This window comes from Gymnoscopelus braueri (assembly GCF_963280865.1).
Source record: "Gymnoscopelus braueri genome assembly, chromosome: 1".
NCBI classification, from domain to species: domain Eukaryota; kingdom Metazoa; phylum Chordata; class Actinopteri; order Myctophiformes; family Myctophidae; genus Gymnoscopelus; species Gymnoscopelus braueri.
This window is the reverse complement of record NC_137603.1, coordinates 53,994,677-54,007,131: the sequence shown is the minus strand read 5'-3', so window position 1 is coordinate 54,007,131 and position 12,455 is coordinate 53,994,677.

Sequence of the window (12,455 nt, the reverse complement as noted above, 5' to 3'; positions counted from 1 at the left end):
TACTGTGTTTTTTTTTTATCATATTAAGACACACTGACACATTTCTCCAAACACTAAGCGGGACCTGCTTCCCTCCCCTATCATCAGAGTGAATACTTTAATCCACAGATGAGTGGAAGTGTAGCAGATTACTCTCCAAAGTGTTTCTAGCGTGACTATGTGTACACAACGTGGATACGATTCCTTGACCAGACCCGAAGAGGCTCAGACCGAGAGACAAAAGCACACATTGTTGCCTCGATCCCTCTGCAAAGCACAACAGAGCGCGTTGCAGTAAAGGCCCGTTTCCTCTTATTGACGCTCTTGGCAAGTCTAATATTTACAGAAATGTTATGGCTTTGACAACCCTCAATTAAACCTGTCATAACAGAGACCGTACCGGGAGGAACGAGACAGGAAGGAGGAGGGATGCTTTGGAATGATGTCATCTTATGGCGGTGGGAGGAGGAGGACATGGGGGTTGCGCGCACGGAGAGACATGTAAACAGCTGTTCTCCTGTGTCGGTGGCTCAGCGGGGGCTGGGTGGCTAGATGGAGGTTGAGGGTTAAAATCCCGGGAACATTGGAGCGCACGTCGTCCGCGTCTAACTCCGCGGTTAGACTCTGTCCCACTGTGTTGCTGTCAGTGATGGAGGAAGTGCTCAAATGTTTTACTTGAGTAAAAGTATCCATACAAGTAAAAGTCCCGTATTCAAAAGTACACAAGTATCCGCATCAAAATGTACTTAAAGTACCAAAAGTAAAAGTACTCATTGTGCAGAAGTTCAAACTGTATAAAGAATATTTTGAAAATAGCCGACAATCTACAAAGTAACTAGTAACTAATTTTCATATAATTGTAGTGGAGTACAATATGTTCCTCTAAGATGTAGTGGTGTAGTACTTGATTACATGTACTTAGTTACTTTACACCACTGGTTGCTGTTCAATAAAGCAGAAATCTGTTGCTGTGGTTGGATAAGCTCATGTCCCCTCCCTCACACACACACACACACACACACACACACACACACACACACACACACACACACACACACACACACACACACACACAACACACACACACACACACACACTCAGAGGCACATAGAATCGGGCCCTCTTGAGTGATGGAAGTGAAACTCAATCGCTTATGAAATAGCATTTGTGTTCAAACTATCAATCTGTCCGTTTCGATGCTTTGAAGTCGATCCGCTTTTTGAAGCAAAGCAGCGCTCACTGAAAGAGAACGCGGGGGATATGTCAGAGAGAGAGAGAGAGAAAGAGAGAGAGAGCGCGCTGAAGAAGAAACCCCTCTTTGCAATACCATGTCTGAATTATTACAGGGATGTAAAGCATGTAACCCTAGCCAGATATGTGGAGTGCTTTGGAGTCCTGTGTAAATGGATCTAGTCAAAGGTGAGGAGGAGAACAAGTCTGACCTCCTGTGCGGGTCAGCCTGTCTGTTTGGCTTTCCGAGCCCGGACCATGTGCTCCTCTTTGTAAAGGGGGCGGGGCCCAGCTCAATGTCGTAAATTGCAACTATAGCCTGGCCCGGCTCGAGGGAGGTTGCGTGATTCTCTCGCTCTCTCTATCTCTCTCTCTGTGTGTGTGTGTGTGTGTGTGTGTGTGTGTGTGTGTGTGTGTGTGTGTGTGTGTGTGTGTGTGTGTGTGTGTGTGTGTGTGTGTGTGTGTGTGTGTGTGTGTGTGTGTGTGTGTGTGTGTGTGTGTGTGTGTGTGTGTGTGTGTGTGTGTGTGTGCGCGCGCGCGTGTGTCTCGTGTGGTTGTGAGTATATTCTATTTTCTCAGTGGTATATGGTGTGTATTTTGGCCGTCGTGGACCCATGCAGTCTGAACATATTTTGTGCCAGGCAACCACCACCCCATCCAAGATTTGTGTGTGTGTGTGTGTGTGTCAAGATGTTTTGAAAATGTCTGATCTACTGCTCTTGCTAGGAACCCCCTGGAACCCCCTCCTTAGGATCCCCGGACCGCATGTTTGAATGTGCACATGCAACAATGTGTCGGCATGTCTACTTACTGTATGTGTGTGAACTGTGAATGTGTGTGTAAGAGAGAGAAAGACAGAATAACATAGTATGATTGTGTCTATCGTCTCTGTCGGGTAAACCTCATATGTCCAAAACTGTTACTTTTCAGGATTCAAATTCAAAAGCAAAAGCAGCAGATCTACAAGCTCGAAGCGCGGCGCGTTTCAAGCTTGTAGATCTGCTACTTCTTATGCTTTTGTGTGATGCTGTAGTATGATCAAGTAGGGGCGTTAATTTACACACAAAAAAGAAGGTTTAATAGAATACGGAGATAAGAGGTTTCTGCCCCGACAGCAACGCTACATGGGTGTGTATGTATGTGTGCATGTGTCTGTGTCTGTCTGTACGCGTCTCCTGTCTGTTTACGCCTGCACCCAGTGTCACTTTGTTGCATCCGCTCCATGCACGTGTGGGTCTGTGCAAGCAAGCAAGCAAGCAGAGAGGGCATTTGCGGCCCCTCCATGAACCTGGTCACCCATGACCGACCGGCTTCATCTCGGCCTCAAACTCACCGCTCGGCAGCCCCTACAGTATCTTTGACCCCCCCCCCCCTCCCGCGCCGTGCGCTCACAGCCCCGGGCAAACAGTGCAGAGTCCAACTTCCCCCGACGCTTTGCCTGTCTGATTCACAAATATGATTCAGTGTGGAAATGACGGGGCCTCCTTTTTAAATGCCATTTACCCAGGCCCTGGCATGGTGATAATTGAAAATGTCAGTAAAAGTACTTAGGGAGAAATTCCAGCGGGATTATCGCCCCAGTAACACACGGACAAGACAGAGAGCTCGTCCCTCCGGAGAAGGAGAAACACAAAAGAACTTGGTCTCCATATCATAAAACCCTCGCACAGTGTTTCTCACAGGGAGCTAGGGTTAAAGTAACATCTTGGGTGTTTTTTTTATTTGTTTTGTTTTTTTGTGGCCCGTTTTTTCTTAAGGGGAGGGTGCAGGCTGGTGTTGGGGGGGGTGAATTGAGTTTGATGGGTGACGAGGGGTAGTTGCGGGGGGGGGGGGGTGCTGGCCCCCAACCCCACCCCCACCTCCAACCCCTCTTTTTTTTTTTTTCTTCTTTTTTTCTTCCCGAAAGCCTGTGTTGTCAGTGCATCATATAAAAGAAGATATACAAGCGATTCACATGCAAATGCTGAGGGTGATTTAGAAAAGAGGGGAGGGAAGGGGTAGAAAGGGGAAATGTGCTATTGAAAGCCAGCGGAGGGGGTGAGGGTGGAGGGGGTGAGGGGGTAAGGAGGGGGCGGCCGCGGGGGTGGTGGTGACGGCCATTGCGTGGTGTAAGAAGGGAGGTGTGTGCGTGTCTGTGTGTGTGTGTGTGTGTGTGTGTGTGTGTGTGTGTGTGTGTGTGTGTGTGTGTGTGTGTGTGTGTGTGTGTGTGTGTGTGTGTGTGTGTGTGTGTGTGTGTGTGTGTGTGTGTGTGTGTGTGTGTGTGAGAGAGAGAGAGAGCTGGTGCCGGGGTAGGGGGGGGACAGAGAGACATTTGTGTAATCTGGCTTTATGTATCACCACTTTTGAATAATAACATGGAGGGGGGGGGGGAGAGAGAGAGAGCGAGAGAGAGAGAGAGAGACTTACCTCATCCGCCTGGTAGAGCCAAGGCATAAATAAAAGACCAGAACAATGGAATTACTATTAACCCGAGCCTTCTTGTGCCCAAGCTACATCACCACAGTATTCTTTGGGAGCCACTGGCAAGAAGATTAATGTTTTGTTAAATATCAGTGTGGGAGCATGTGAAGTGAGGAGAGGAGGGGGGGGGGGGAGGGGGAGAGTCCTCTAAACTTAGTCAGCCCTAGCATGGCGTTCCCTGTTAATTATGGTTGTGTGGTTGCTACGGTGCCGTCACACACACACACACACACACACACACACACACACACACACACACACACACACACACACACACACACTCCCTTTTCCTAAGTGTTGGGGGAGCGTTGTTATGGTATTAGATGCATGTATTTGTCCAGAGGATCATGAGTATATAACTAAAAAGCCAGATTTATACTTGATCGCACGAAGGTGTCGAGCGGCGAAAATAGCAGACCTTACAAAGCTCACGACGCAGAGCGGATGCGACCGTCCTACACACTTGTAGGTCTGCTATTTTCGGCAGACGAGACACCGGCGTGCGGCGGAGCATGAATTGGGCCGCTGTGTCTCTCATGGCGCCATGTGTACTGTGTTGTTGACTGTGAATGCATTGGGCCCATGGCTTCTTGGTTGCACTGGTTGAGAAAGTGTATTAAATATATTCAGTTCAATTTAATTGATTTTTAATTACATTTTCAAACTATCTTCATATAATTGGTCCTCACTAATGCTCATGATAATATGGTGCCATTGTATACTCGGCCTGTGTCTCAGAGGAGCGCTTTTGGGCAGTTCAGAAACCAGTGACATCATCGATAGGCAGGTTTTTTTTCTTTCTTTTAAAACATTTAAAAAAAAATATTTTATTTTTTATTAACTATGGCCTCCATTATAGCATGCTAACTTTACAGGAATAGAAAGCCTGCTGTTTCTATTAGCTTGGATTCCCCATCAATGATGTCACTGGTAAGCAGGTTTCTGAACTGTCCACTGTCCTCTTCTAGTAGACAAAAATGGTAACATATTATAATTAGCATTAGTGAGGAGTGAGGACCAATTATATGAAGATAGGTTGAAAATGGATGAAGTCGTCCTTTAAATACATTCAATTCAACAAAACCCCTTATTTCCTACCACTCAGTGAAGTGTTATACTTAGTGTCAGCCAGGGGTACAGTATGTTATATTCAAGTCAACATTTTGCTATTTTAGTTATTGTCCTTTTCAGAATGAGATGTTTATTTGTATTTACGCATTCCAAACATAAGAATATTGCATAAATCTAACAACAGTGTTGGAATTAAACTATAACAAGTAATGGATATACATGTGCATCTTTTTCAAACTCCGGATTAGAAATTTTAAGGCAATTTTCAACAGGATAGGGATTTTTCAATGGGATGACACAAATTGTCTATATTCAAGTCTCCCAAGAAATCAATATTCATTAATATTCATATATGCACATAAGGCCATGGCTTCAATTTGATGTTGTTTTTCCCCCCCTTGAATCATTAACTTACACAACTGAGACCCCTTATGGCGCTAATATGACTCACTTTTACTCACACTGCAAATTCCTCCTTTTGTAAAGACATGCAATATACATGCTATAAACCACCCACACAGGCGTCCAGGTTATTCATACACACACACACACACACACACACACACACACACACACACACACACACACACACACACACACACACACACTGGTCTTTGTGACGGACCCAGTGTGCGCTCAACCATCCAGAACACACACAGAACATCACACACCCTCATAAATCTGCATCCCCCCCCCCTAGCATTTAGACTTGATGTCGGCGGGCCTTGTGATCTAGGGCGATGGGCATGTCCGGACACAGCCGCCCTCCCCTCCTCCTCCTCCTCCCTTCCCGAGTGGTTGGACGAGGGGAACAGAAGGTCAGAGGTGAGCCTGGTACCAAGGCGACGGACGGACGGACGGACGGACGGACGGACGGACGGCGTGACAGGGACACTTAGTGGTGGGACAGGTGACGGGGTGGCACCGTGGACAGAGAGGTGACAGGGTGATGGAGGCGTGAGGTGACAGAGAAGCTACAGTACCAACCAGGTCATGACCGCAGGTGAGTGACGGCAAACTGAGTGACGACCGCTTCCCACTGTGCCCTCTGTCTGTCTGTCTGTCTGTCTGTCTGTCTGTCTGTCTGTCTGTCTTGCGGACCGCTGTGTCATCGTCTCTCAGTCCATCTGCATCTCACAGTTTGGTCTCACCAGCTTGCCGTCACTCTTTCACCTGACTCTGACATTCAGTGTGTGTGTGTGTGTGTGTGTGTGTGAGTGTGTTTGGATGCGTGTGTGTGTTTGTGGTGCATGCAATTCCTTTGTGCTTATTTATGCGAGTGTCTCTCTACTCACTCCTTAATGCGTGAGTGCATGCATGCGTGTGTAAGTGCATGCGTGTGTGTGTGTGTGTGTGTCTGTAGCAGGGCCGGAATCCAGTCTCAACATTGTTGTCCCAGTGTCAGCTCCTGCCCTGATGCTGATGTCATGGTCGTGCACTCCTCCAAGCTTCATTAAACCATGCTGTGTGTGTGTGTGTATGCGTGTGCGCGCATACGTGCATCCGTGTGTGTGCGCGTGTCTGCGTGTACTTATACGGACACAACTTTGCCAGCGTGCGCGTGTAGAACAGCGGTTAACATCCTTCCTGTTTGCTTTGTTGGCTTTGAGTCATGGGTGGGGGGGGGGGGGATGGGGGCGGGGGCAGTGCAGGACACAGCCATGGGGAGGAAATGAAAAGCACTCCCCTCATTTCATACACCAGCAAGCTCACACACTGACTCAGCACCCAACCATGGCCTGTATGGGTGGCTGGGGTGGGTGGGTGTTGGTGGAGGGTGGGTAGTTAGGAGTGTATGTATGCAGATATATAGATAGATAGATAGATAGATAGATAGATACACACACACGCGCACACACACACACACAAGCTTATCTATTTCATAAAGTTGTTTGTCTGTCTGTGAGTCTGACTGTCTGGACATAATTATGCCCCTATATGGACATACCTGAATATTGCAGTACTGACGTGACACACAACCATATATGGGCAATATGAAGATCAACAACATCAACACAGATCGTTTTCTGTTGTGTGTGAGACGTCCTTTCCTCCCTCTCTACCCCCCTCACCATCCTCCCTCTCTCTCTCTCTCTCTCTCTCTCTCTCTCTCTCTTGCTCACTCTCTCTCTCTCTCTCTCTCTCTCTCTCTCTTGCTCACTCTCACTCTCTCGCTGATCGAGCTCTGATCTGATGTCACGCTGGTGTCAGCTGTTGCGTAATAACGCTGATTTGCGCTAAGGTCAGCTTGAACGGCTGCCATTAAAGACAGACAGGATTTTCAATGGAATAAAATGAAACTTTTGTGAGAAACTGGGAAAGACGTGAGTCAGTCCTGACCTTACAGTGGCAACAACAACAACATATTTAAACCAATTACCCTAAACCAAGTCTATATAAACAATACATCAATCTTTTGAGCTGTCATTTTTTGAAATATATATATACTGCCTTGCAAAGCCTACGTGTGTGCATGTGCACTTAGGCTACATTTCTGGCTGACATTGAGTTATTTGTCTCAAATTCAAATCGGCCATGATTTTGGGGGATAAACAATTACCTCATGAATACTTAATGTGAGCCATTGGGCTGCATGGCCAGATGAAACTGTTCAAAGCCATTTTTAATCAGTTTGATTCTTGGCGGAGTTCCTGCACTTTATTCTTTGCAGGACAGCGTACAGTAGAGGCAAATGTATAGAACTGACAACAGCTTTCAAACAAGCATAATCGTCTCTGTCGGGTGGAAACCTCATTATGTCCAAAACTGTACTTTTCAGGATTTTCAAATTCAAAAACGGCAAAAGCAGCAGATCTACAAGCTCTAAACGTGTCGCTTCGCACCGCGTTTCGAGCTTGCAGATCTGCTACTTTTGATACTTTTGTGTGACGCTGTAGTGTGATCAAGTAGGGCGTTAATTTACGAGAAAACGCAAAAAGTTAAAATATGGAAATTATTACAGGTTTCTGCCCCGACAGCAACGATAGTAGTATAAATGTAGACACTGATGCTGTTGAGCTCGTCTCTGATTCTGGAATGCTTTGTTTGGTTCTGTGTTTAAAAAACCCAGCATAAACCGGCCATTGATGATGGCTCTTCATAATGCCACTATTGCGTGGTTCTGTGTATAAAAGAGGACTTGTTGTTGGTGTCAGAGTGCATGTTTGTGTTTTTCAGAGTATATGTGTGTCTTGTTCAAAGCCCTTTGTGTTGCTTTGTTGTTGAGATGTGTTTGCAAATAAACTTGCCTGGATGAGGCGCTAATTCATCCGGAATACAGGAATGTGTTTGGATGGATCTGTGTCTGTGTTTACTGTTGCTGCATGTGTACACAGTCAAACCTTGAATGTTCATTTAACTAAAGCCGTTGCGACTACGAGCTTGTAGCAGATCTACAAGCTCTTGCGGAGCTTGTAGATCTGCTATTTACTGAGCACGACACCGGGACACGCAACTATGTATAAATCAGGCTTTTAGAGTCTAAATTTGACAGTTTTTTACACTTTCATAGCACTAGGGATTTTTTTTACTGTGTAGCAAGGGAGGTGAGAGCAGAGCAGACACAATAGCAGCACTTACTGCCCGGGTTAATAAGTATACCGACTGTCCCAGTCAGACGCACTTTACCTTGTAATACACTGTCTGTGTGTGTGTGTGTGTGTGTGTGTGTGTGTGTGTGTGTGTGTGAGCGTGTGTTCCCATCTTCAAAGCACTGCAATGACTTCATGTCTGCCTCGCATGGCTTTATGTAAACTAATGAATGATAGGGAGGCCACAGTCTCTGACCAGACCCAGCCCCGTTCTTGTGTGCGGGTGTGTGCACTGCACATGCATAATTTTTTCACATGTACTTCCCCTCTGTCCAGACCCCACCCTCACCCCCACCTCCAGACTGTATCCACCTTTAGGTGTGTACTCGCGTGCATGTGTGTGGTTACTGAGTGTGGGAGGTTTTGTGGCTGATTGTGGGAGAACGTGTGTGTGTGTGTGTGTGTGTGTGTGTGTGTGTGTGTGTGTGTGTGTGTGTGTGTGTGTGTGTGTGTGTGTGTGTGTGTGTGTGTGTGTGTGTGTGTGTGTGTGTGTGTGTGTGTGTGTGTGTGTGTGTGTGTGTGTGTCTAACAGACAGGTGAAGTATATGTGTCCATCAACCTTGCTGTCTGGACTCCATGCTTCCTAATTATCGTTCCACTCAGTCAGTGTTGCAGACAGTGTTTGATACGTGCTTGTTAGTTGACAAAGTCTTCTCTAATCACTGCAGCAAGTTGACAATCCAGGGAACATCAGAAATCCACCAGTTGTATGGTGATGTTTAACCACTTAAAGCCCTATATTATACATTGGCGTGCAACAATCTTGCACGGTGAAAATAGCCAATCTACAAGATGTGATCCGTTGTCAGCTTGTCGATCTGCTATTTTTGCTAATTGTTTTATTTTTATTTTGAGAAAAATTTATGCGATTTTTTTTTTTTACATTTCTTGAAATTTCTTGGCCTTTTTTGGAAGATTTGAGCCTATAATGACATTCCCATAATAATAGGAACGCCAGGTTTATTGTGGTGAAAATAGATCCTTAAAACATCAATGCCCAATGGAAGAAAAAACAAATCCTAACATTTCATTGTAGTAGAATTGTACGTAAAAAACAGTTAGATTTCTTTCCTTCCATTGGGCACTCACATCCATGTGCTGCTGTCAGTCAATTTGGAACTACACCCCCTGAAAGCAGAGAACGGAACCTGTAATGTGTTCGTCGTTTCCGTTCACGAAAATATATTTTTTTATATCTTAAAAATATATTTTGGAATTTCCACTTCTGATAAGCAGCAAGCTAGGCTTCGGATAATTAGATTTACATTGGGACGAATTTGCGCGACTGCAACTGTAAAGACGAAACGGAAGCGGGGAGGAGGTGGGACATCCGCTTTGCTCCCGGATGGTTTCCGGCGCTTCCTTTGCTCCGACCGTATGCAAATTTGCATTTTGCAATCATTGTGAAAATTGTGTGAGTCAACGCTCTGGCTCCAGAGACTACTGTACCTGACTGGCCCAGTTGGTCCAGAGCTAGACAGGAAGGAGGAGGACGACGGGAACAACCGCAGGGTCTCACTGTGGCGGAGGAGAGGAGCATCCACCATAAACCACCACCACCACCACCACCTTGCCCTGCTGTTGTTTGTTTACAGCGAGGTGTCACTGGGCCCCGCGTGTCTGTTGCCAAGGGCCAGGGGCCAGGATGGGCAGATAGGGGCCTCCTCCTTCATCTCTAATGACTCTAGTGAGTTTAACTCACATAAAAATGACAATCCTCAGCCCCGCTGGGAGCACCTGGTTGCTGCTCACTCTGGCACACAGCCACACCGCGCCACAACTGTCTCTAAATGCCTGATTTATACTAGGTTGCGCACCGTGTCTCGCACCCGAAATAGCAGATCTACAAGCGCACAAACACGTCGTGCTGCGTCGTGCTGTGAGCTTGAATACAACAGTAGAACAAACTTGGGAAAATTCTCTTTCTACTACTCTGCCACCAAAATGTGGAATGCCCTGACACCATCCCTTAAAAAATTTGGATCACTGGATACCTTCAAAACAGGCCTAAACATCTATCTTTCAGGAGACCAAAGGGTGGTCCACAGAAAGGAGATGGCATCCACTGCTACAATTTTGTTTCTTTTTCTCTGTTTCTACTTTGTACATAATTGTGTTTTATATTTGTTGATGAAATTGTATTTTGGTGTTATTTTTATGCTATGTTGATGAATTGAATATAGGCCCACAATGGAAACAAGTCCCCAGGACTTTCATTTTAGTTCAAATATATGACTGTAATTTTGCTGTTTACATTTCTGTCCAATAAAGTATTCAATCAATCAATCAATGAAGATCGGCTATTTTCGGCGAGACACCGGCGAGCAACGGAGTATAAATCTGCCGTCACATTGGAGTGGTTTATGTGTGTATTTCATGGGTTTAGCTACTATGTAGGCCCATAGTGTTTGGCTTGCCGGATGAGCCATGAATCAAAGGAGGTCATGTGACCTGCCCACTAATTGTCATGTTTAAGCCCCTTGAAAAAAAGAATGAAAAAAAGAAAGAGAGATGGAAAATTCCAGACAGTGTAGGTCATGCTCTCAGGCCAACCAGGCACTTTTGTTTGCTCACGGCACGACTGAAAAAAAGGTAACGGCCAGTGTTTACATAATTTTATAGCTTCTTTTTTTTTATGTGGGGCAAAGAGCGGATAAACAACACTTGCCCCGAAAGTTATAGCCGCTGATTTATTTTGTGTTTGGACAAGTATATACGCACAATCCATTCATAGACGGTGGCTTCATTTCCTTGAAAATATGGCTATTATTGCTCTGAGGGAGAATGTGCGTGTCTAAATCTGAGATTTAATGCACTGGTTTAGTACACTGTTATATAATGTATTTCCCACTTAAAGTGTGACTAAACTAATACATTTTTCTGGATTACAGGGACGGCTTGTGTTGTTGATTTCTTTTCTTTTTTTCTACAGACACTGCAGCAGTGTTAAACAAAGTGCCATACAGAGCACCAGGTTATAGCTGCATTCAATTTAATAAAAACAACCCGCGTGGTGACAAAGGGGTTATACCGATAATCATACATGTCACCGGCTCCTCCACACTGCCAAGGTGCGGGCGCGACAACCTCACAATTACTTATCCGCATTTTGTTGAGACGTTTGTGATTTCCCACAACCTAATACAGGAGCGTCGACTCAAATTACAGGCTTCGAGTTCCACGGTGAGAACTTATTTATTGTGGCACCTTCTATTTTTTTCCTCCATCGGTGACAGTCGACTACAAAAACTAATTAGTGCTTTCAGCTTGACACCCATTAGCTGCAACCCGATCCCCCGGCCCGGCATGGAAAAGAAAAAATAATTATGACATTCCTTCTTATAAATCATTGGTTATGTCCCCGAGTCCTTTCAATGGAAATATGATTTCCCACTACAAATTGTCCGACCTGTTTTATGTTCTCCAACACATAATTAAAGCCGTGGTGCGCCAGAGGAAGTAATTTTGTTCAAAGGACTTTTTGGCAACTGCAGCGCTGGGTCTTTTTCTGCTATGGTTCAGAGAGAGAGAGAGAGCCTGGCTACTGGCAGACCTGGACATGTGAGAGAGCTGTGTAATGGATTAGGACCAGCGGCGGCAACATGTGGGAATAACCTGGATGTGTCACTCAGCTGAGACACTCTGGAGGTGAAGTGCATCATGGAGTGGGGTGGGTGGGTGGTGTTCAGGGGTGGCAGAGGCAGAGCCATATAAGGAGAGTTGCGTCACATCCGTTCACTTCATCGAGGCCATGCAGTCCAATGGCCGAATAGTGACAAAGCCCTGAACCGGAAGTTTACGCAATGCACTGGAGTCTATGAGCGTTTGTCACTATTTCGAGGTTTACATGAACCACGTGACCGGTGCTGTTTCTGCCCCCTCATTGACGCAACTCTCCAATAGAAGGCTCTGGGTAGTGGTAGTAGTGGTGGTGGTGGTGGTGGGGGGGAGAGAGGGACTGACCTGGAGAAAATCTGCCTTATACCTGGGAAGCTCGATCCTGGACGAGACCTCTATGTCAGTGGTTCTCAAAGTGATGTCCAGGGACCCCCAGGGGTCCTTGAGGGGGTTCCAGGGGGGTCCCTAGCGAAATCACTTCAACCACATTATCCCAATTTTATAATT